The following is a 24,589-nucleotide window of genomic DNA, read 5'->3' as shown; positions in this document are numbered from 1 at the left end:
ATGGCAGCCAGGACGCTACTGAAGTCCTGGCTGCCATGGTCAGTTACTCTGCAGCAGCATACTTACATGCGCTGTGGCCGCCCGGCGCTACTTCTTCTTGTAACTCACAGTCTGTGCGGCGCATTGCTTATGCTTATAGCAATGCACAGCACAGACCTGTGACAAGTTACAAGAAGGAGGAGTGCCCGGCGGCCACAGCGCATGTAAATATGCTGCAGAGCAACTTCAGTAGCATCCTGGCTGCCATGGTAACGGATCGGAGCCCCAGCATTACACTGCTGGGTTTCCGATCGGAACTGCCGCTACCACCAATGAAGGGGGGGGGGCGGGCCCTATCGCACCATCATTTGCCAATTTAATTATTATTATTTTTTAATCCTCAGGCGGCAGGGCCCCCAGTGGTGTAGGGCGATCCCTACGCCACTGTGGGTCCCCTTAACTGCCTCCCAAAATGGGCGCTGATGGATGGGACCATCAGTGGTCATTTGGGAGTGCAGCACTGGGATGGACTGTCCATGTACTAGGGCAGGGATCTGCAACCTTCGTTACTCCAGCTGTTCTGAAACCACAACTTCCAGAAACCTCCTTTCACTTCTATGGGAGTTACGATACCAGCTGAGTAAGTGTGCATGCTGGGAGTTGTAGTTTCACAGCAGCTGGAGTGACAGAGGTTACTGATCCCTGCATTAGGGAATGTCTGGAAATGGCGAGCAAGCCACACATGTGCAGCCACCCCTCCATATCTACAACGGAGACCCTGTGGTAGGATAGGAGGGTTTCCCAGAGGTCGGACCCATGCCTATCCATATGCCATAAATGTCCAGATGGGGATAACTCTTTAACAAATATTTGATAACCCAAAAATTTGTGGGGAAGGCTGAGAATGTTTATAAATATTTTTTTTAAAAGCTTACTACCCTACCCAGTCCCAATGGTGGCCAACAGTCCCGATTTGCAAGGACTGTCCCTAATTCTCAAAAGCAGCCTTAGCAAATTCAGACTGCCGCAGGCCAAAAATAGGCAGGGCTTATCTTAGCCCTGTCTATAATTTGGCATTTCTGGAGCTTTGGGGTGTTCCCAGAGGCCCCAAATTTGCCAACTACAGTGTTGGTAGGTATGAATCTCCCCGCCGTTCCAGCACCATCGCCCTGGTGCTCCTGAAGTCTATACTACGTGGCATTGAAGCAGTCCATGGCACCCCTAGACTCTCTTCCCTCCTTTAACTGGAACCCCGTTGGAAAGTACCTCTTGAGCCAAGGGCACTGTAGGTACCATTACTTGGATAACTGTGGCTGGTACCTATTGGAGGACATTGTGGCTGTCACTAATAGAAGGATTTTAGTTGGTACTGTCGCTGTTATTCTTCGGAAACAATATAATTGGCATTTATTTATTTTACGCACTTATATAGCTCTGAAATATTCTGCAGAGCATTACAGACATTAGCGTCAAGCTGTCCCCAATGAGTCTCACAATCTAAGGTCCCTATCAGTATGTCTTTGGAGTGTGGGAGGAAACTGGAGAATCGGGAGAAAACCCACACAAACACGGGGAGAACATACAAACTCCATGCAGATGTTGTATTTGGTCAGATTCAAACCTAGGACCCCAACACTGCAAGGCACCAGTGCTAATCTTCTAACCACTGAGCCACCATGCTGCCTATTTATGGTGAGCATTGTGGAAACTATTCATATGGGGGCACTAAGGCTGCAACTCATGGAGGGAAAAGTTGGCTGTAACTCATGAGCGTACTATGGCTGACAATATGGAGGCTCTGTCCTGAAGTGAAGATGAACTTTGGAATATGTGCCTTGAGCACCAAAGGAACTTGCAACACCTGTTCATGTGGAAATGACTACCCCACCATGCTCTGCCCAGTATTAGTCACCTGGACCATCACCCAGGAGGACATCAGTTTTATTTCAGATTTCCTTGTTACAATTGCATGAACTTGATCTTCTGAACCTGCAGACCGGAATGATCTAACATGGCCTGGTGGGTACCAGCATGAGGTCACACCAGGAGGACGGGTAACCATGGCACGCACATCATGTTTTGTTATATTAATGTGTAACAAAAATGTATAAAGTATCCAGGGATTGGAGCCAAAATGCCATAAAATGAAAGCAGTGGGTGGAATAAAAGCCGAATCTGACAAAAGATCAAAGCTGGGTGCTGGAGAATTCCTCAGCTGGTGAGAAGTAATCTGTCACTGGTTCCATTAGGCATGCACTAAATGACTGCTGATTAGGGGGAGTGTGACAACATGGTTTTATTACATGCCAATGATACATCATCTTGTAACTACATTACCCTAGAAACCCCAACACTTACAAGCAAACATTCCCAGTCCAACCGGCCCCGTGCAAACTAAACCTGCTGATATCAGCCTTTAACCATTGAAGGTCTCATGTGGTTTGTACCTTCTGCCCTAGAGTTGACTTTGTGATTTTCAGAACAGGTAGTGGACTTCTAATGGACTTTTTGAGATGGCCTTTTTCACAGGGTCAAACGTGTCCACCAGTGTACTAATGGTGAACTTGGAGACGGCGCTTTCCTAATAGCCAGTTCATGACCCCAGAGAAGTTTGTGAGAAAACATTAAAGGGAGTCAGTCACAAAGAAATTCACTGATAAACCAGGCACAACGTCTTGTCGGGCTGGCTCAGCTGAATGGAATGATAACTTTCACTTAGTGATCCATTGCTTTATTCTCATGAAAAAGTACTTTTAATCTATATGCAAATGAGCAGTTAAGTGCACTGAGGGCAGGCCTAAGCCACTCCATGCAAATTTGCTCCTCCTTCTTCCTCTGCAGCTTCCTGGCCCTGTCAATCAAGAAGGAGCAGAAGGAGCAAGAGTGCACAGAGTGCACCTAAAAGGATTATCCTGTGATTAATGTAAACAATGAAATAACAATCTCTTTCTAAAAAAAAGCTAGAACCAGCCCTGTACCTCACATGGATCCAGAGATCTCCTCATTCACGCTTCATTTCCTCTGGTAGATTTATTTCAAGCTGTAAGGTTACGGGGCTTGCACATTCTTAGGCCTCATGCACGCGACTGTGCCGTTTTTTGCGGTTCGCAAACCGCGGAACCCGCAAAAAAACCGAAGCCGTCCGTGTGCCTTCCGCAATTTGCGGAAGGGAACGGGCGGCCCATTGTAGACATGCCTATTCTTGTCCGCAAAACGGACAAGAATAGGACATGCTAGGAACGGAGCAACAGATGCGGACAGCACACGGAGTGCTGTCCGCATCTTTTGTGGCACCATTGAAGTGAATGGGTCCCCATCCGAAGTGGCGGCTGGGATGCGGACCCAAACAACGGCCATGTGCATGAGGCCTTAGTTGAAAGATGGAATTGAGCATGTGCTTCCATCTTAGAGAACAGGACAGAGAAATTAGAAAAAGACCAAACAGCAGGTGGCGCTATACAGATAGATTTCAGTGAATAGCTCACTGGCTATACAACATTTTTAATTACATGTAATTACAAAAGTATTTAGAGCCAGCTGCTGGTTTTAAAAATGTAGAATTTATTTTTGGTGGGACAACCCCTTTAATTAAAATCACTTATACCTAACCCTCATTCACACGTCAGTGTTTCACGGACGTGTGCTATACATGTTCTCCACGGACAGCACACATCCCCATTCATTTTAATGTGTGTATTCACACATCAGTTTTTTACCACGGTCCGTGGGTCTGTGTTTTTAGCACGGATGCATGCTCTATTTTGTTCGTGTTGACAGATCCATCACGCCCATTTTAGTCTATGGGTCCGTGAAAACCACGGATGCCATTCGTGTATTACAGATCATTAGGAAGAGATGCTTTAAAAATCATTTTTCAGCTGTGCAGTTCAGTGAAACATGGATAACACATGGACAGCAAAAAACAGACACACGGACCCAACACGGATCCTTCACGGACAGCTTCATGAAGGCATCACTGACCATCTTTTCACGGATTTAAGCGCGGACACGGGCATGTGAATGTGGCATTCACAAAACACGGATGCCGCCTGTGTGCCTTTCGCAATTTGCGGAACTGAATGGGCGGCCTATTATAGAAGTGCCTATTCTTATCCGCAATCGCGGACATGCTCTATATTTTTTGTGGGGCTGCGGAATGGGACAACAGATGCGGACAGCACACAATGGGCTGTCCACATCTTTTGCGGCCCTATTGAAATGAATGGGTCTGCACCCGTTCTGCAAAATTGCGGCACGGATGCGGATCCATTCATACGGTCGAATGTGTGAATAAGCCCTTAAGAATATAAAATTAAGTGTTCACTTCTAAACCATCCTAGACCCCAAGGGAAATTGTATTACCCTATAACTAACCTAGATCACCATGGATAATGGGGATCAATATTAACCCTTCGATTACTAAGCTGTTCTTGACCATAGTATTGGGCCAACAGTAAGCTGTCCAAATTATTGCATGCACTAGAACACTAGACCTAGCCGATCATCAGACGCAGGCCATACGTGTTCTGCGGGGGTGTGATATGAAAGGGGCGTGACCTAAGTGGCAAAGGGGAGTGAACATTGAAAAGGGTGGACATGCCAGGTTACGAATCTGCTGAGGGTGATGTGTAAAGGGCCTTACTGTTCAGGGACATTCTTAATGAAGGCCCCATGCACACAACCACATTTTTGGTCTGCATCCAATCCAAAATGCAGATGTAGTAGTTGTACACCATGAGGAACCTAAAATATTTTCTCATCTTGGTTCTTGCCTCCTCATTTACTACTATTTGTCAGTCACGGTTTATAGATGTATGACTATTTGACAAACAGAAGTTGAGTATTACCGTGATATTGTATCTTGTATTGTCTGCAGGGTACATTCGCCCTGGCTGCCGGCGTGGACTGACGATGAGAAATAGACCTAGAGCTGACACTCTGTATAAACAAAATGGTAATAAGGGAATGAATAAAACTGTAATATAAATACCATATAAATAAGCCAGTAGGATAAGGGCGGTATTAATATATTGAGCTGCAGATGAAGCATGGATGATGCCACCGGTGGTTTCCCTAGTCAGACAAAAAAAAAAAAACCTGATAAATGTCTGTCATCAGTTGCTATACAGCAATGGAAAGGAATCGGGACAGTGTGCATCCCAAAACACTCCTGGAAGACGGAGAGACCTCCCAGACTCCTGGAAGAGCTGGTAAATCTTCAGCACAGCTCATGGAGGGCTTATTCATCCAGAAAATAGCCCTCCATGAGCTCGAACTGTATGTGGCTCCATATGGCTCCATAGGTGCAATGTACTGCACAGTAGGTTTGCATTGGTCCTATTTACCACCAATGTGGCTACGGTTGACGGTTTGCTGACCCTGCCCACTTGTGTTGGCCATACCTGCTGCCAATTTAGACCCACCTTCAATATGAGTTCACGTTAAAAAAAAAATCCATGATTTTATCCTGTTAAACTAGGCATACTGACCAGTAGGGTTGATCATGGAGACTAAAACAAGCCCCTTTTATCTGCAATCGGTAATATTGATGTAGGGAAATCCTTATTTTTAGTTATATGAAAATCAGGAGCTCAGAGCACCGAGGGGCTGGCCTAGTCTCTCAGAGCACCGCTTCACCATCGCCTCACCACATTGCCACTCCCCCTCCCAGTGAGATTGACAGGGCTATGTATCCTCACTGCTCCGATGCCTGGCCCTGAAATCGTGTGCATGCGTCAGCAGCAGTGCCATCAGCACATGTTCAGTGAAGACCTCAGAGCGGGGACAACTGCTCTGAGACCCCCAATGTGCCGATGCATGCGCAAGATTTCATCCTCTGGCCCTGTCAATCTCATTGGGAGGGGGCGTGGCAATGGGGAGAGGTGTAGTGGCGCTCTAAGACGCCAGTCCTATCACCTGGTGCTCCGAGCACCTCATTTACATATAACTAAAAGTAAGAATTTCTCTGTGCCTGGTTCAGTAGGGTTGATCATGGTGACAGATGCTTTGTAAGTTCCCAATTTGCCCCTGAGTCTATGGGACCGAAAGACCCTTCTGGGGAGGAAACACAAAATCACAGAGAATGAAATCTAAATTACTGCAAATCACAGAAAAGACCACACATACTGGTAGATGGGCAGGACAAAATACCATCAGACTGCAGATAAGCCACTAAGCTGTATAAGGGAGATCACACAGGTGGAAAATATTGATGAACATCTACTCAAACACCTACCTTCCATGAGAGAAGTGGGAGGTTAGTGTTCGAATTTCACACAGTTCCAGTAATTCTTCATCCTTATAATTTTTGCCGGGTGCAACATAGTAACAGACTACAAACAAACTCGGTGTAGTCTGATCCGGCAGCCCTCTCCATCTTTCTGTAAGGAGTTGGAGGTGATCCTCATCCTGGTTACATTAACCGCTTATTTTAGACCTTTAGGACAAAGTAAATTTTTGTTTTGTTTCCATCGTCACAGTCCAAGCACCATAAAAAAAAAAAAATTCTGGCAATGTAACTATATGTGGGCTGGTATTTTGAAGAATGTTTTTTTTTTTTTTTTTTTTACACTGGACCCATTTAGGGTATATATGATTTATTAGTAAACTTTTCGAAATGATACTAAATGCATGTATTTTTTATGTTTTAGTACTCTTGCACATTAAATACACTTTTTTGGAAAAAATATTTTTCTTTTCTGTCACCATAACTTTTTCCATCATCGGAGTTCTGTAGTGGCTTATTTTTCATGGGATAAGCCATTGTTTTCATTGGTACCCTTTTGGGACATGGTAGATAGACAAAGACAGTAGAGAGATTTGTCTTTCATTCATTTGATGTCAAATTATTGCAAATGAAATAAATGTTTACACTGGCTGAAATATGACTAATATAATAAATTTCCTACATTTACAATTATTTTTTTTTTTATCTTTTGAAATAACAGTGCAAATTCTACTTCCTTTACATGCAGGTACGTGTGCGTTCTGGAACAACTGTAAAATGTTTGATTGCAGCTATGCTTTTACATATAAACCTCTTAAAACTGAAAAAAATATTAGAGAAATACATATTTATTAACAAGGAAGAGGTTTATACGTGATAGATGCATTTATGGATTTAATGACAAACATTAAAAAAATATATATATTAATTATACATTTATCAAATTTTTTATTGCTTTTATTTTTTTCAAAAACAATTTCAAGTTTATTTGAGCTTCCACAGTTCTGAACGATCCAAACAGTGACATCATTATGTGGGTGTCACTGAGTCCATGTATTTCCCTATAAATGTTTCACTTTCCCACGTTCATGATCATGAAGTAGAAACGAGCGGTTGTCCAAGAAAACTTTTATGTGGCTCGGTCACCATGGCAAAGAGATGATTATTTCTTATAAATTTAAAGCATTTGTTGCTGTGTTGCCTAAATCCTTCAAGAGGTTTTGGCTTCCAAAAAAGTGAGTAGGCGTTGAAAAAAAACGACTCATTATATTTGGCCCGCTTCATAATGATTATATGCACTTATATATCTTTTTTTCATTATTATTATAATTTTTTTTGTATTAGGAAATAAAAACATGCACAATGTGTCCTGAACATCATAAATAGTAGATAAAACAGCTTAAAACATCACAATAAAACTTTGCAAATATGAAGCGGACAACATCATGACAACACCTGGTAGGTACTGAAAATCCCCTGTTTTTGGACACAGTGGGCCAAACCATCTCAAAGTGTGAAAGGGGTGTAATAACAATTTTCCTTCTCACAGCACCAAAGTCTCTCGGCCATAAACGTGCATAATACCTTGCTGTCTGACTCCAATGCAAGGCCTTCAGGGTCCTAGTCCTTCTAATGTCCTTCACTCTGGAGCACTTTAAAGGGGTTGTCTCTAGTGTCGATCGAGCATGCTCGGTCGAACACCGCGATTCCTCGGCACATCGCGGTGTTTGGCCGAATACCGCGTGTGCTCGAGCACGATGCTCGAGTCTCCTCCCCGCACTTTTGTTGGCTGCTACACAGCCAAAAAAATGTGCAGGTGAGTACTGCCACTCATTGCAATGCGTAGCCATGTTGGTTACTGGTATTACAGTCATTGGCTGGCCGGAACGCGTCATCAGGTGCTATAAAGCACCCGATGACACGTGGTTCGGCCAGTCTTAGTCAATGAGAACTTTGCTGTAGAAGGGACAGATAGTGTAGGGAATTAAATTTAATATTTTGGTTAGGCAGGGTTGGTGTTAGAGACCCAAAAGTCCTTTTAAGGACTATTGTTCTATCTGGCAGCAATATATATTTTTAGCGCAACCTAGACTAAATAGCTTGCAATTGTTTGGCCGCTGCAGACAGCGACATTATCTGCGCTACATCTCCTGCCTAACGTTTGTGCATCCTAAAATATCTGTGACATCCAGTGTACTTTTTCCGTAGACGCTGCGGACAGCAACATTATCTGCGCTACATCTTCTGTTTAACGTGTGCGCATCACAAAAATATCTGTGACATCCAGTGTACTTTTTCCGTAGACGGTGTCCGCTGCGGACAGTTACATTACCTGCGCTACATCTCCTGTGTAACAGTTGCGCATCATAAATATCAAGGATATTCCCTGTAATTTTTTATTAGCCGCTGGTGACAACAACGACATTACCTGCGCTATATCTTCTGTATAACGTTTGCGCATCATAAATATCTGTGACATTCAGTCTAATTTTTTCGCTGCTGGTGGCAGTGACATTACCTGCACTACATCTCCTGTATAACGTTTGCACATTCTAAATATCAGTGACATTCAGTTTAATTTATCTGCGCATACACTTACAAAACCTGCCCTACTGTACGTGTGACAAACTTGCAAGCATATATACCATTTATTATGCAGAAGGCGAGCAGTAAGGGACAGGGAAGTGGCTGTGCTGCTGATGGTGCACACAGAGGCCGTGGCCCTGGTCGCAGTGAAACTGTGCCTGCTGCCAGAGCACAAGAAACACACTCATCCACGATACCTAGCTTCATGTCCCAGTTTGCAGGGCGGCACAGGAAACCACTCTCGAAGTCACACCAGTGCGACCAGGTGGTCGGTTGGATTGTAGCAGATAATGCTTCCAGTTAGTTAAGCACCAACCTGTCTTCCACAAAGTCCAGTCTCAGTAGCCAAGAGTCTGATCAACAAAATCCTCACCCTGATCCTTCTTCCTCCCACCATGGAGAATCTTGCCAAACAAGTGATCCCACACTCGGACATTCCGAGGAGCTCTTTTCATTGCCATTCCTTGATTTGGGCCTCTCACCAAGCCTGCTTGAAGAAGGACATGAGGAGATCGTGTGCACTGATGCCTAAACTCTTGAGTATCCACAGTCACAAGAAGATGACGGTGGCGAACAGAAATTAGTGTTTCACGAGGTGGATGATGATGATGAGACACAGTTGCCAATAAGTCAACGGCAATTAGTGTCTCAAGAGGTTGAGAATGAGACACAGTTGTCAATAAGTGAGATTGTTGTTAGGTCTACAAGTCAAGTGGATGATCAGAGTGAGGAAGTGGAAGAGGAGGTGGTAGACGATGAACTCACTGACCCAACCTGGGAAGGTGGCAAGCCGAGCGAGTACAGCAGTACAGAGGGTAAGAGATCTGCAGTACCGCAACAGGCTGAAAGATGCAGTGGGGTGGCAAAAGTGAGAAGGCAGGTCACACCAAACAGGCCCACAACTGTTCCCCGGAGCACCCCCTTGCGGCAATCTCCCTTGCCAAGGAGTAGGTGTTCCGCAGTCTGGCGCTTTTTTGAGAAAAGTGCGGCCGATAAAAGAATTGTCATTTGCAACCTGTGATGTACCAAATGAGCAGGGGCATTAATACTAGCAACCTCACCACCACCAGCATGATCCGCCACTTGGCATCAAAGCACCCTAACAGGTGGGCCGAACACAATCTTTGTCTGCGGGTCACACTACTGCCTCCTCTTCCCCTGTGTTACGTGCTGGCCAATCCCCTTTCCAAGACGCAGGCCCGGATGCCTCTCGCCCTGCACCTAGAACTTTGCAAGCACATCCACTTCTGTGTCCCAGCGCAGCGTACAGATGTCCATACCCTAGGCCTTAGAACGAAAGCGCAAATACCCAGCCACCCACCGGCCATAGCACTAAATGTGCACATTTCCAAAATGCTGGCTCTGGAAATGTTGCCATTTAGGCTTGTGGACACTGAGGCATTCCACAGCCTGATGGCGGCGGCGGTCCCGCGTTACTCACTCCCCGACGCCAAGGATTGCGGGCCCTACTTCCATCAGGAATAAACATTAATAAGAAAGGTGCACTACTGTGGATGCAAACAACCAAATCTGACCAAACCCTCAAACTGGTGTTAAAATTGAGAATTTAGCCAATATATCCTTATATTAAGAACATGTCTGAGCCCGAGCACCGCGCCAAGGTATCTCAAGTAGCTCGGGACCTAACGCTAACCTACCTGTGCCGTATGGGCAATACCAGGAGCCAGTCTCACAAGGTCCGACTCACAGCAAACTCCCAGTTACCTCCAGCATGCAGCTATGTTTGCAATGGGAGGAGGGAGGAGGCTGTGACTCCCACCCAAGACTGACTGATAAGGCCCAGGCCTCACAAGTGCACCTAAATGTTGCCTGAGGATGTGAATAAGGCACATTTAAATTAGGAGTTTTTATACCTCCAAACATATCTATATAGAAACTACAAAAAATGGCGTGATGTTAAAAGGCAGGAAGTGCTCAATCCCATATGCAGTTGTGCAGGGTAACAGATCCTGCACTTGTGGCCTGTTGCTACTTCCATCAGGATTTCCGCCACCACCTACATTAGTGGCTGCAATTCCCCCTTCTCCTCCTCCACCTCCTAATCCACTTCCACTTCTGAATTATCATCTTGAAGCACCAGTCAGCCATCAGCCGGTAGCTGGAAGCAGTGTAGCACTGCAGTGGGGAAGTGGCAACAGACTGAAACTAATATGTTTAGGTGACAAACAGCACACCGCCGCAGAGCTGTGGCAGGGTATAAGGGACCAGACGGAGCTGTGGCTCTCGCCACTCAACCTAGAACCAGGCATGGTTGTATCTGATAATGTCCATAACTTGGTGGCGGCTTTGGAGCTCAGCAAGCTCACACACATACCATGCCTAGCACACGTCTTCAACCTTGTGGTTTAGCGGTTTCTCAAAACCTACCCTAATTTGCCTGAACTACTGGTGAAGGTGCGCCGCGTGTGTGCCCATTTCCGAAAGCCATCTACAGCTGCCGCCGGTCTGACAACGCTGCAGCAGCGCTTGCTCACCGACTGTTGTGCGACTCGCTGGAACTTCCCGTCCCATATGTTGGCCAGGCTTTGTGAGCAGCAGAGGGCAGTAGTGGAATACCAGCTGCAACATGGTCATCGCCTTTCCAGTCAGCTTCCGCTCTTCACAAACAACGAGTGGGCATAAATAATTTTCCATGGTCAGATCAGCAGCAGGCCCTCAATCATATTTTTTTCCATGGTCAGATCAGCAGCAGACCCTCACCCCTAATGTTTTAGATGGTCATCTCAGCAGCAGGCCCTCACCCATAAGTTTTTACATGGTCAGATCAGCAGCAGGCCCTCACCCATAAGTTTTTACATGGTCAGATCAGCAGCAGGCCCTGGCCCCTAATGTTTTAGATCAGGGGTCCTCAAACTTTTTAAACCGGGGGCCACTTCACTGTCCCTCAAACCATTGGAGGGCTGGACTATATTTTTTTAAGGGGTATTCCCATCTTGGACAATAGGGGAATATCGTTAGGTGCAGGTCCCACCGCTGGGACCCGCACCTATATAGAGAACGGAGCCCCGAAAGTGAATGGGAGTGTACTGCGCATGCACTGCCCATGCTCCCATTAATTTCTATGAGGCTGGCGGAAATAGCCTATTTTCGGCAGCCCCATAGAAATGAATGGACGGCGGCTGCTTATGCGCAGTGCGCCCTCCTTCACTTTCGGGGCTCCGTTCTCTATATCAGTGCGGGTCTCAGCGGTGGGACCCACACCTATAGGACAATGGGGGCATATCCTACCTAGCGATATGCCCCCATTGTCCAAGATGGGAAAATCCCTTTAACTATGACCAATGTCCTATGCACACTGCACATATGTTATTTTGAAGTGAAAAATACAATATAAATTTGTAAAGTTAAAATAAATCTATTTTACACTTAAGTTGATGTTCTGGTTTGGAATGGCTATATAAGCAGGAAGATCCTTTCCATGGGACAACCATGACACTAAAATAGGATCTTCCTGCTTATCTAGCCATTCCAAACCAGAACCCCCACTTGCAGGTCTGTGCCCCCGATGTGGACACTTACCTCTTGCAGGCTTTTCTATGCAGACCAGATCAGTGCCTGACGGGGTTCTCCCTATATAACGGACGGGGTTCTCCCTATATAACGGGCCTGAAAGGAAATGCGTATATAAGTAGGATGCTATTTTATTATCCTGGTTGCCCCATGGAAAGAAAACTGGCAGTTGGCTGGATTGGCATGCTCTCAATTGTTTCCCAAAGAGACTTGGATAATGAAATATCAGGCTACAGATTCTGACCTATTGAAATGCAGACTGGCACCCTGATATTTCATTATCCAAGTGTCACTCTGACTGACCTGTTGACAGTCTCTTTGAGTATGAAATGAGAGCATGCCAACCCAGCTAACTGCCCGTTTTCCCACTGTCACAGTGGCCACCATTTTCATTTGCCCCACAGACAAGTGGCCACCATTTTAATGTCCCCCGCATCGGCCCCGCCACCCCCCACCCCCCCATTGTAAAAAATGCCCACCACACACTGCCACACTGACGCACCCACAGTTGTTCCGGCTGTTCTTCTCTCTGCTCCGGGCGGTGATGTGAGAAGCTGGCGGGCGGCGGCGGCGCTAACTCACTGCGTCGCCTGAGAGGAGGCGCGTGACGTCAGTGAGCAGTCACGTACCGCCGGAGCAGAGCTGACATCGGAGGGAGGGAGCAGATGCGCGTAGGCCTAATGTTAACTGTTAAAGACCCGGCGGGGCGGATCAGAGTCCTCGGCGGGCTGCATGTGGCCCGCGGGCCGTAGTTTGAGGACCCTTGTTTTAGATGGTCAGCTCAGCAGCAGGCCCTCAACCATAATTTTTTCGATGGTCGGATCAGCAGCAGGCACTCGCCCCTAATGTTTTAGAGAGTCAACTCAGCAGCAGACCCTCAACCATAATTTTTTCGATGGTCAGCTCAGCAGCAGGCCCTCACCCATAATTATTTGCATGGTCAGATCATCAGCCAAAAAGTTAACCCCTAATTGTCCATGCAATGCCATTAGGTATACAAACTTAACAAATCACAACATTTAACTTAGCAATTAGAGATGAGCGAATTTCATGTTATGAAATACGTTCACGCTTCGTTTGGTGGTAAAAGCAGAATTGCGTTATGGATTCCGTTACCCCGGACCATAACGGAATTCTATGACGGAATGCCTAATGGAATGCCTTTAGAGGCATTCCGTTATTCATTCCGTCATAATAGAAGTCTATGGCCTGCAAAACGGATCCGTCCCGTTTCCGTTATGCAGGAGAGGACCGTTTTGCAGCCCATAGACTTCTATTGTGAAGGAACGAATAACCTAAAGCCTCTGAAGGCATTCCATTATGCATTCCGTATGAAATATGAAATTCTCTCATCTCTATTAGCAATGTAACAGTATAACAATTAACCCTTTGCAGTAACCCTGTTCTGGGGTACTGCAGGTACACGACCCGTTCTACCTTTTTAGAAAGGGATTGTTATATGTACTATATGATGTCTGATTTTTATTTCTTACAGGGAAAAAAAACTAATATTATATAACACTATGCAAAAGCTTAGAAAATAAACCCAAGTCTATAAATATATAGTTGCCCAAAAAGTTCACACTTACATGTATCTTATTCAAAAAGTTAGAAAGAAATAAAAAGGCTGCTGTTTTTAGTCATGGGCAAGAAACTATAAAAGGATCTTATTTTTGTATATCGTACAGCAATTATGGTCGTGTACTATGAATATTTACAGGAACCCACTGGGCATTTCATTCGGTATGGTTTCTCTGGTAAGCGAAACCATGTATTTCCAACTTAAAAAGCAATGTCTGAGAAGTTTGATGCATTCATGTGGTCACGGGGGAAAAAAAATCTTGTCATCGCCTATCAAAGAAGTCATTCGGAGACATTTTTTTCCTCTTAAAGTACATATTTCTCCACGTAGATTGGACACAAAGAGGGTCTGGCGCTCCAAACACACTGTGCAAGTGATTTTTGAATTTAGTAATAGCCCAATAAAGAAGATGTGGTTAAAAGAAGTAATCACAGCCTTTCTATATTTCGGTTTCAAGTCCATAAATATTCTAAATACTGTCTGGAATCGTCTTTTCTTGTGGGCCGAGGAAGTATATTTAGGATCTGCTGAAATGCTGAATAGCACTTTATGGCTCGCAGTTTTAGTCACCCCGGACAATTTGTCCATTAAGCCAGACATGGATATAAAAGGAATTATTAGCTTATTGGTCTCTCGGCTTTTCAAATAAAATAAATAAAAATATGTGTTTCTAACCTCCCGACAGATACCATAAAGCATAAAAAAATAAAAAAATAAAAAAATAAATTTTGCAGATTCAGGGATAAAGGGAGAAAGAGAACATTTTGTAATATTGATGGATGAGGGTTCAGCTGCATCAAAAGTACATAAAGAGTATCATAAAGTAGAATCCTTTTGAGGGTCATAAATTAGGGTGTTGCTGCAAAGTTTTTTTTTAGGCTAAAGTTAAAAATGAAGTAAAATTCTAAAAAAATATAAATAATATATATAAAATATAAGTAGATATAAAATACCAATCAAAATATAAGTAATAAAAATAAATAATAATGTGTACACACGTAGAGTATCGTAAATCAGAAGAAATTTGGGATTGTTTTAAAGAAATGAAGGGGGTCATTTACGAACAGATATACGCCATTTTTATGGTGTATATCTGGCGCAAATTCTTTTGCACGCCATGTTGCGGCAGAATCGGCAACTTCTTCCCCGCTCACTCCAGGTCTAAATAAGGGGGCGCGGTGTGGGCGTGGAAGAGCCCGTCTCATTCATTATTTTCTATGCCTGATTTGGGCGTAGAACTTTTTTCTAAATGTAAGACAGAATTTAGAATTGGCGGTGGATATGCTGAAGTCATGTAGAGGCCGGCGCCTCCAGTGCAAGGATTATTAAGATCGGTGTCTAAAACACCAGTCTTAATAAATGACCCCCTAAGTTTTCTTGAAGTTTTTAGACTAAAACCAGATAATATAAAAAGAATATGATTTAAAAAGATTAAGAAAAAATGAAAAGAAAACAATTTTTTTAAAAATTTAATTTGGAACAATAATGAAGAACAAAAATCCCAGTGTTCTTTGAGGCTAGTTTCGCATTTGTGGCACAGCGTTCTAGCAGGCTCCGGATCTGTCATTGCCAGATGTTACTGGAATGCCCATCTAATGGAGTCCAGCGGAGATCCGGGTGCTACTCCAGACGGAAAAAAGATGCACACAACGGTTTTTGTCCTGCCGATTCCCGACATTACTTGCTGGAACAGCCTGCTGGAAGGCTGTACTGTAAATGTGAAAGAATCCTTAGAACTTCTCATTTTCTTCTTTCTCATGATAATTATTAGTATTATTACTAGGAGCAGTGTGCTCGCAGGGCGCTGTTCACACTACATTTTAGTGTGCACTTTCAGTACCTGAGGTACTCTATAGAGTGACTATAGGAAACTAGTCCAATCAGCATTTGAGGGTGGTGGAGGCCCAGGGGTCTTTGTCCCCTTTTTTCCATCCTATACTCCAGCCTGATTGGACAGTATGGATTCTCACTAAACTATGGTCGTCAGGAAGATGGAAAACTGACAACCACTGTTCTGAGCCACAAATATGCTGAATGCCTTTTACTGTATTGTAGTGAAAGAAGCTCTCCAAACCTGGCTACTGCCCTGTGATGTATAGAAAATACATTTAAAGTGGTTTTGTCAGGAAACATATTGAAAAAATTTCAAACCAGCATCTGGATCTGAATACTTTTGTAATTGCATGTAATTACACATTTAGCATAGCCACTGAGCTATTCAATAAAATGTATCTATATAGCGCCACCTGCTGTTTGTTCTTTTCCATATTTCTCTGTCCACCTCACTGAGCTGGCCGCACATGCTCAGTTTAAATTTTCAGCTGCCACCAGACATATGTTCTGTTAGAAGCTGTGTCATTTAGAAGGAGAGAGCTGAAGCAGAAAGGACACGTCCCCTGAGCTGCCAGGCTGAAGATAATCTAGCAGAGCAATTGGAGCAGTGAATGAGGAGATCTCTGGATCCATGTGAGGTACAGGGCTGGTTCTAGCTTTGTGAGAGAAAAAATTGTCATGTACTATATGATGTCTGATTTTTATTTTTACATCAATCGTGGCATAACCCCTTTAAGAGGCATTTATTTTTCATATGAAATGTGTATTTGTGCAGGATTTTACTTAAAGGGAACCTGTCACCTCTCCAGACATGTCTGTTTTAGTACCTAGCATCCCCCCTTGTAATAACAATTTTGGAGCACCTATTCTTATGACTCCAGTTTGCGCCATTCCTTTATTATTCTGTCACAACCAGACAGCGGAGAAGCTCTGACAGGAGCTTTCCAGATCCTCCTCCTTGAGTTTTGGTTAAGTTCCTCATCTCGTTAGTCTATCTCAGCTGTCATGCAGTTGGACTGATTGCTTCCCTTTAAGTTCCTCCCCATAATGCAGTAGTGTGCGGCTTATACAACTTCCTGGAGTGTGTGTGCATGCTGTTTCTATTCCTCAGTCCTCTGCAAGATAAGTGCTGTTCCTTTATTTGTGATTTTCTGTCCGCTGGATTTTCAGGTGACCCTGACTCCCTCCGTGTCTTGTGTAGGGAGCCGGTGGTCGTGTCCCCTCACTATTGTAGGGTCTTCAGGTATTAGATAGCAGAGGTACGTGGATATGCGCCCATCCACCTTTGGGGTGTTCGCATAGGCTGAGCAATTAGGGAGAGTGGCAGGTCTCATGTAGGGGTCTCCCTTTTGTTCCTTAGTTGTGGATCCAGTGAGTCATTAATTGTATTGCATTGTCTTGTTTCCTGTACACCATCCGTGACATTTTCCTTCTAGAACTTTAAGACTAAACTGCCTGCAGTTTGAAATAAAGGTCTTTTATGTTTTGCCATTCCTTTATTATTCCTTCTAGAAATTTATGAATGAACTGCCTGAAGTTTGAAATGAAGGTCCAGCTAGGTTTTACCAGTTAGGGGGGGGGGGGGGGGGGGGTCCCTGAACAGTCTGACACTATGTAATTAGTGCTGCCAGTGTCAAACTGTGTAGGGACACACACTCAACTGGTAACACCCAGCTGGACCTTCATTTCAAACTGTAGTAATTCATTCGTAATTTTCTAGAACATGAATCAGCAACTTTCGGCACTCCAAATGTTCTAAAAGTACAACTCCCAGAATTCTCCTTTCACTTCTATGGCGGTTACAAGAAGAAGCCAAGTGGACATGCTGGGAGTTGTAATTTCACAGCAGCTGGAGTGCCAAAGGTTGCTGACCTCTGTTCTAGAAGGAATAATAAAGGAATGGCACAACATGGAGTCATAAGAATAGATGCTCCAAAAGTGTATAAAGTTCTAGTGGGAATAGCAGAGGAACGGTACAGCACAGAGTCATAAGAACAGATGGGGAATGTAGGTAGTTGTGAATGTCTCTAACCAACGTGTGGTGTTTTCTATTATGTATGTATCACCCCCTTCGTGCTGCGCCCTGGAATGAATGACATTTTGAAATAATAATAATAGTTACTAAAACAGACACGTCAGGAGAGGTGACAGCTCCTGTTTAGGAAAATTCATTTTTGGGTTATAAGACTTACACAGTTGTGGGAACTTCTGTTTTAAATTGAATTTCGCTTTTCTTTTCTTTTCTCGCCTCGGTAAATCTCAGCCATATATAATAATAACGTAAAAAATAATAATAATTTCCTAAACGTATTCTTTTTATTGAGCTCATTTTCTAGCCGGCCGAGCGCTGTGAGTACGTTATTGTATTACCCCGGGTTTTTGGCCCACTGTTATTTTATAGCCACTTAAAGGGGGGAATCACATCTGGAATCGATCTTTATTTAAGAGAAAACAAATTGGTCAATTAGTCTCTCAATGAAAGTTCCACAGAGATAACCTTAGGCGGCATTGTCCTGCGCCGGGGTAAGACATGCCTCAGAGTGATTTATATACCGCCGGCTAATAGAAGACATGGACTGTGGGGACAAACATGAGATAATGAAAATTATAATAACAGAGGGAGGAAGATCAGAAATGTAATGGGGGGAGAGATAAGTACAAATGTAAAATTTATAAAAAATTATAAAAAATACACAATAAAGGGTCGTTAGAGAGGTCATCGGGAAATATTACGGACATTTAAAGGGGATGTTTTATGGATTTAATTATAGTTTCATTATTTACATTTAATGGGGTTGTGCCACTAATATAAATGTATCCCGCCCAAAATATATCACTGTTATATCACATTTCCCAAAACTGCCTTATTCTAAAGTTATTAGCCTACCATTGCGCCCTGTGGCGAATCTGTTTGGATTAGTGGATCCGAATTTCAGGATGAATTTGATTCGCCGCGAAGCCGAATTTTCTCGTGCTTCGTGGTGGCAAATCGATTTTACCTAAAATAGTGTAAAAAAAAAAACTAACAAAAAATCATACTTACCTCATCCATTTGCTTGCAACGGGCCGGCTGCAACCATCTTGCTTGAAGATCTCGCACGAAATCCCGTGTGCAGTGATGTATGATGTCACCACGGGCCACTTGAGATTTCACGCCAGATCTTAAAGCAAGATGGCGTCAGCCGACAGTTCGCGAGCAAATGGATGAGGTAAGTATGATTTTTTTGTTTTTATTTTACACTCTGTTATTTATATCTGATGCCGCGATCATGTATAAATGTGGTATCTGAGGAGTACAATCACGGGGGGACTGGCAATTGCCCTTCCCTGTCATTGCACCCGCTACTTACAAAGAAATGCACTTTGTGATGAAGTAATTCGTCACAAAGCAAATGATTTTTGTCAAATTCGGCCAAACAGCCAAATCAAATTTTTCAATAATTCGCTCATCTCTAGTTTTGATATTCCGTAGCTGTAGGTTACGTCCTGCATTGGAGCCTTATAATGTAGGACGCATTGGTAAGAAGAAGGGGTGTGGTTAGTGTCACGTGTCCTGCTGATGTCAGAACACCACTCATGTCCTAAGCCCCGATGGGACATCAGACACATGACAAACCAGGAGGTAGGATTCAAGCATAGGGGATAAGAGAACACTGCAAATGAGGCAAATTTGAAAAAATATAAATAAATTATTTAGTTATAATTGACTTGCCTGTGAATTCATTTGTATCAGATCCCAGATTCTGTGACTTCCTATTGACTTCCTAGGTGAAATACTGGCTTGTTTTTTGATTTACCCTGTGGCTGCTGTTCCTGTTTATATTGACTTTCCTGGTAACTGACCTTGGCTTGCTACTGGATTAACTTCTCGTCTACTGCAATAAACTTGTCTGGCTCTCCTGGTTTTTATACTGTTTGTCAACTGGTCTTTGCATCCCAGCTCATTCATGAAGGTCTGCTTCTAGTAAGCTTGTACCGGTATCGGCTACCTTCCCGCAGACATAACATGGGTCCCTAACAGCTACATCCATCCTGTCTTATAGCAGGCTTTTGTGAACACTTGGGGTAGCATTATACTACCTGGAGTGGAGTCTTGGAAGGCTGGTAGCAGTTTTGGGGTTCATATAGAAAGCACACAATGGTATGCCCCAAATATCCTTCAGCACATTGCTTTAATTAATATACACACACATGCATAAATACAAAATTTCTATATCCCAAAGATCAAGACTAGGTAAGTCTATAAAATTCCAAAGTGATAATCTAAACTAAAGTCAAAGTTGAACATGCTCTATGGTATTCTCCTTTAATAATATAATAATAACCCAGTATAGAGTAATATCTTGAGCTCCCTCTAGTGGTGGCTGCAGGCAGCCAACATATCATCTTTCTAATCTATTCAGGGGATTTGTATGTGTAATGTAACTGTATAAATATATCAAGTACTCAATATCAACCTAATTAGATTAAATGATTCACTTTAAATTTACTTGAAGGATAGGTTGGAAAAAAATTAGTTTCCAGGGCAATTCTAATTTTTGGAAATGGCTTCATAATACATAATATAATACAGTGGTCCCTCAAGTTACAATATTATTTGGTTGCGGGACAATGGCCCAGAAAAGACCATTGTATGTTGAAAATACTGTATCCTGAGGCCATTGTATCTTTAAGGGATTACTGTACATACAGGTGTAGGTTGCATGCAATCAGTACACCATGAAGCGAAAACTGAAAATGTTAAACAAATTGCCTATTCTTTTTGCATGGCTGGTGGTAGCCATCTAAAGTTTTTAATATAAACACATTCATTACATTCCTCAATTCCAGTACTATATTCCCTGCTTCTAGGTGTCTCCTACTCTAGTGATCTTCTGCTCTCCCAAATTGCACTTTTCAGAACTCCATACACAGCCACATCAAATTTCCAACTGAAATCACCTACAGCAGTACATAGGCGTAGCACCCTGAAAATCTCCCTGGAACCTGTTAATATTACAAGAAAATTTAGACTGGCATATTCTTATTCATAATCACAGTCATGGGTGCACATCCATAAGGCAAACATAATAAATAAATAAATAATGGCTGCACACACATATAAGCAGTAAAGCTGAGAAATGGGGATCATTCTAAATTCAAGTGGTATTATACCTACTATTTGGATCAATGGAAGCTCTTAGCGCACATTTTGATCAAACTTGTGTCGGGCCCATCCACCAGGCGCCAAGGTGGCTTCCGCGGACGGGTCCCTATCACTAATATACCGCCTCTCTTGGACTTATCCAAGTCCACATTATCAGGGCAGTGAAGGAACCAGCTGCATTTGTACTTTGCTCAGAAGCCCCAGGCAGATGGGCCTGTGCTCAGTCTAAAAGAGGCGCCACCCTCAGATAAATATTACAAGAAAATTTAGACTGGCATATTCTTATTCATAATCATAGTCATGGGTGCACATCCATAAGGCAAACATAATAAATTGATCCAAATGGTAGGTATAGTACCACTTGAATTTAGAATGATCCCCATTTCTCAGCTTTACTGCTTATATGTGTGTGCAGCCATTATTTATTTATTTATTTATTATGTTGAACCTGTTAATGAGATTTTATTATTGGTATCTCTTCCTTCTATGTTACTGACCTCGTTTCCATATCCTGACTACACGTCAGATTATTGATGGATCTTCTGCCCATCTTGGACTGTCTTCCCAGTATGGAATTTTCTTATCCTAGCCAAGTGTTGGCTAACCTCTGGTACTTCAGCTGTGGCAAAACTTTGACTCCCTTGCTTGGCTGTTTTCTGATCTCCTTAGAAATCAATGGAGTATGCTGGGAGTTGTATTTTCACCATAGCTGGAGTATCGGAGGTTAGCCATCACTGTCCTAGTCTATCAATCTATTCTGGTAGCTACTACAACACACATGCCACAGAGGTTCCATCCAACCAGGAAAGTTTATAACTTTGAGAGCAGGTTAAAAGAATGAAGAATGGGAGTGTTCTTTAGCCTTCTTGCCCCGGTTAAGTCAGTTCCAAAATGTTTGAAGAATAGAGCTTCTGTCACAACACTATGTAGAAGCAGGCCTATTCCACTAATAGCTTTGGCCTAGGCCTTGCAATTGGCCTCCTTCCAGTCCTGAGCACTAAATCTAGATGTGATATTATAAAAATACATCATCATGCTGTAAGCAGGCCAGTAACAAAGTTCAGTCCAATGTCGTTATGTTGATCATAATAACATTTGGTCAAAACTTTCTACAAATCGGTGACCTACAGCGAAATCCTAAAGTATGAGTTGAGCAGAGCCGGCTGTTGCGTTACATGACTTTCCTTTCCACAAGCCTCCATTGTCCATCTACTTTCTCTCAAGGATCAAACAATTATCAAAAAGTCTTCACAACATCCATGACATTAAACTGTTGCTGGTGTTGGTATTATATTAACAATCTTCTGATAAGATACAGCTGCCTCCAGACTAAGTAGTAACTAGTGAGTTGTGAAACATTTCAGATTTGCTATAAGAATGTGGTTGTTCTATAAAAGTGCATTAACTCTACTGAGAGCAAAGAAAAATCTACGAAAAGACGTCTGGCCAAATGTGTCTTTCAAACAGGAGTAATCATTTCCTGCTTCGGTGTGGCTGTGGTCCCAATTGGGAGTAAAGCTGGCCATCCACTAGAGATTTCAGACTGACAAAAATAACATTTTGACATTTAGACCATCTTAGGCAACCTTCACTGACCAATAGTGTCCATCTTTTGCTTGCCTGGTTTAAAAAATATGTATATTTTATAGACCATATGATGAAATTCTGGGTAATAAAAGGGAGTCCGGATTCGGAATCCTAGTCTTATCAGAGTGGCAAATGAGGAGGACCTCTGGAGGACCTCTCCTGTCCAGAATTATGCAGACAACCCAATACATTTGAATTGACACTGTGTAATACTTAGTTTCCCCTATGGTGGCACTAAAAGAAAATTAAACACTTACTGACTGAGTTCCCCACAAATTATGCCAATTCTTAGGGGTCCCAGATGGGCAACACTTTGTGATCTGCTTATTGTCAATTTCCCCCTCTAACAAGTATGGTTTGCCCTAAGTAGATAACTCCTTTAAGCAAACAGAAAATCCCTAAGTCTATCTTGACATATATCTAGGTTTTAGTTCTGTCATGCTTCAGTGTGGGAGGGAAACACCACACTGAGCATAGGAGGGAAGGGGGAAGCAAGGAATCAGGCCTGAGAACTAGGGAAGGAAAATGGACACCTCCTAGTGAAAACCCTAACCAAAATCCTGACTGACTACCAGTATGAACAGACCCCAAAGATAGGTGAATTCATACGCAGGATTACCTAGAGTCCTATCAAGCCCTATAGGACCCTGGTACTAATGGCAGGGACAAGACTACTTGTTCCTCCAAAAGTAAGGACGAACAGTAGTCTCCTTCAGGCCTAATACAAACAATAGGGAAATGCAACACACAGAACCCAAACAAAATACAAAAGGGAAAGGAAAAACTTAACTTCAAAGGAGTAATGGAAGCACCAGGAACTCAGCCGAGATCCAACCACAATCTATCCAAAGGCCCAAACAAAAGTTATAAACCGCACAGCATTGTGGGAGAAGCAACTATAAATAAAGAAGGTTAAATTACCCTAATAGCCACACCTGGAGAAAGAAGATGTGGCAAGCACCAGAAGCAACAAAGACGTCATTTGATCCAAATGGAAAACATGTCAGATCAAACCATGTGTTGCCAGTCTCACCAATCTCCTGGCACCTGACGTGGGAACGTCCGTGACAGTACCCCCCCCCCCCTTCTACAGGTGACCTCCAGACACCCAGGATCGACCTTATCCGGGTGAGACCTGTAAAAAGCTTTGGTTCATAACCCTTCCAGTGAACAAGATACTGAAGAGATCTACGAAGAACTCGAGAGTCATTTATCTTGGCGATCTGAAATTCCAAACTACCGTCCACCATGACAGGTGACAGGAGCAAGGGCAAGGAAGACGGCTCCAAAAGTTCAACATATCTCTTCAACAAAGATTTATGAAACACATTATGAATTTTCAGGGCCTGAGGGAGTTCAAGACGAAAAGCTTGAGAACTAATAATGGCAGTGATCTTATATGGACCAATAAATCTTGGACCCAACTTCCAAGAAGGTACCTTCAACTTTATGTTTCTTGTGGACAGCCAAACAGAATCACCCACTCTTAATCTGATATCATGCACCACTTGAGATAAACACTTCTGAGTTAGAGGTGCAGAATCAATAGCAAAAACTAAAAAAAAAAATTCTAATGCACTACTCGGTGACAACCCGTGCATACGGACGAACTGAGCTTCAATCAGGTTCACCCCAGCCCTGCTGTTGATAAACACCTCAATCCCCACAGTTTTTTACTCTAGCTCCACCTCAGCAGTTAGGAGAAATCGGGTACTACCAGTCAAAGACAAATGCACATTTTCTTACTCTCCTCTAGCCCCTCCAAGAGTCAGATGGGAATTAAATGTCCCTCTTTTTTCTTTTTGCCGTTAAATGTATGGATATAGAAAAAACACACCCCCTCCCAATTACCAGTATTCTCAAGAGCGGATACAGGAGTAGCTCCCCCTAATTGCATGGGTTCGTCCCCAGACATAAACCCAAAAGTAGGGTGGCAAAGAGAATAGTTTAAGTGGCACTACACACGGATTTATTATGCTCCCATATGGGTATGCTGACGGTCACTCGATTGGCAACAAGAGTGCATAAATTCACAACCTGGCGGTGCTCCACTGTGTAGACTGTTATAGATAACAGATATGTGCTGCTTTGAGAAAAAGCAAAAAAGTTCAGTGGCACT

Source organism: Bufo bufo, chromosome 4, assembly GCF_905171765.1.
Source record: "Bufo bufo chromosome 4, aBufBuf1.1, whole genome shotgun sequence".
In the NCBI taxonomy this organism is placed as follows: Eukaryota; Metazoa; Chordata; class Amphibia; order Anura; family Bufonidae; genus Bufo; species Bufo bufo.
Note: the sequence above shows the minus strand (reverse complement) of the source record.